Raw genomic sequence first — 2,500 nt, 5'->3', positions numbered from 1 at the left:
GAAGGGACAGGAGAGGAGGAAAGGGGAGGGATGGGGAAGGGAGTGGAGGGTAGGGGGAGGGATAGGAGGCGATGGGAAGGATGTTGAGGGAAGGAGAAGTGAGGAGAGGGAAGAGAAGATTTAGGAAAGGAAGGGGATGACATACATGAAGGAGTAGGGTGCCTCAGTGGAGGAGAGAAGAGGGGAGAATAAAATAGGGAAGGGAAGAAGAGGGGAGGAAAGAGACGAGGGGACGAGAGGGGAGAAGAGAAAAGGGGATGGGTAAACAGGGGAGGTGAGAAGAGGGGAGGGGGCACGAGGGGAGGGGAGAAGAGGAAAGAAGAGAAGAGGGGAGAGGAGGAGTGGTATGAGGTGGAGGACGAGAAGGAGAAGGAGTAGGGGTAGGAAATGGAGGAGGAGGAGGAGATGTTGGAGGTGGAGTAAGAGAAGGAGTAGGATGAAGAGCAGGAGGAGGAGGAGGAGTAGGGGTAGGAGAAAATGAAGAAGGAGGAAGAGGAGGGGAAGGAAGAGGAGCAGAAGGAGGAGTAGAGGTAAGATGAGGAGGAGGAGAAGGAAGAGGAGGAGGAGGAGGAGGAGGACGAGGAGGAGGAGGAAGAGGAGGAGGGGAGGAGGAGGGGTCAAAGGGGGTGGAGGAGGGGAAGGAGGAGAGAAGATGAAGAGGGGTAGGAGGAAAGGGAGGAGGAGGAGGAGGAGGAGGAGGAGGGTTAGGAGGATAAGGACAAGAAGGAGGAGGAGGAAGAGAAGGAGGGAAAGAGGTAGTAGGTGGTGGAGGAGAAGGAGGAGAAGGAGGAGAAGGAGGAGGATGGGAGGAGTGGTAGGAGGAGGTGAAGGAGGCTAAGAAAATGGAGGGGTAGGAGAATAGGAGGGGAAGAGGGATGGGAGGAAGTGAAGGAGGAGGGGAGGAAGGATAGGAGGAAGTGGAGGAGGAGGAAGAGGAAGGGGAGGAGGAGGAGGAACAGGAAGGGGAGGAGGAGGAGGAGGGGAGGTGGGGAGAAAAAGGAGGAGGAAGAGGGAAGGAGAAGGAGGGGTAGGAGGTGGAGGAAAAGGAGTAGGAGGAACGGAGAAGGAGGGGTAGGAGATGTGGGAGACATAGGAGGAGAAGAAGGAGGAGGAGGAAGAGGAGGGGTAGGAGGTGGAGAAGGAGGAAGAGGATGAGGAGGAGGAGTAGGATGGGTAGGAGGAGGAAGTGAACGAAGAGGAGGAAGAGGAGTGGTAGGAGGAGGAGGAGGAGGAATAGGAGGAGGAGGAGGAGGAGGAGAAGGAATGGTAGAAGGAGGTGGAGAGTAGGAGAAGAAGAAGGATGAAGAGAAGGAGGAAGAGGAGGAGGTGGCGTAGGAAGTGGAGGAAGAGTAGGAGGAGGAGTAGGGGTAGGAGGAGAAGGAGGAGGAGGTGGAGGATGAATTGGTAAAGCTTGTTTGTGTAGTTACAACTTGCTATTCTTAATGGGCACTTGGGCTATTGTCCGCTTCTCCTTTTCTTGACAGATTGTTTTTTGTGGTTGTTCACGTCCTTGGGGATAATTCATAGAATCTTGTTGTGGTGAGTTACATATTTTTCTATGTTATAGAGAAAATACGGGGATTTAATTGACATTTTTGGTCTATCTAGAATTTGTTTTTGGTTTGAAATGTTATCCAGGTCTAAATATAATCAATTGATTTTAGTATATATAGACGAAGACAGACACAGGCAGGTAGACAAAGACGCACACACACGCACACACACACACACACACACATACAAACGCACACGCGCACATTGATGGATATACTGTGTATATATATATATATATATATATATATAATATATATATATATATATATATATATATATATATATATATATATATATATGTATATGTATTATCCATCTGGACAGATGAGGATAGGAGGGTGGTAAAGAAACACAAGTCAGAGATGAGTTTATTTCTCTAACGTTTCGGCTATTTACACCTTCTTCAGAGAGACTGAAGAAGGTGTAAATAGCGGAAACGTTAGAGAAATAAACTCATCTCTGACTTGTGTGTTTCTTTACCACCCTCCTATCCTCATATATATATATATATATACACACATGATATATATATAACTATATATTCATACTCTATACTGTATACCAAAGGGTTTTTCCCCTTACAAGGGAGGTAGCCAAAGTCAAAAGGCATATACCCACTCCCACCCATTTCATTCCCACCCATTTTATCTCAGTTCTTCATGGGTGATGGGTCATCCCTGTATCCCGCCCACTGCCCTGGGTCAGAAGCAGAGTAGCAACACTCAGCACATTCACAGCAAGGCCGATTCACTTAATGAGCGACCCACCCTCTCCGTCCCCATGTAGAAAGATAGAGGGCGGGGAGAAGTTCTTTCGGGCTGCGTCAAAACTTCTTTCATATATAACCACTCTAATTCCCCTATCCCACACCCCTTTCCTTCCTTGCATCACAGTATTGCCTATACACAGTCATTCTCCATTCAATCTTATCTCCTGCCTTCTCTCT

The sequence above is a fragment of the Oratosquilla oratoria genome, chromosome 32 (assembly GCF_046742065.1).
Source record: "Oratosquilla oratoria isolate Oo_2021 chromosome 32, ASM4674206v1, whole genome shotgun sequence".
Lineage (NCBI taxonomy): Eukaryota > Metazoa > Arthropoda > Malacostraca > Stomatopoda > Squillidae > Oratosquilla > Oratosquilla oratoria.
The sequence above is the reverse complement of the archived record's forward strand: the minus strand, read 5'-3'. Positions refer to the sequence as shown.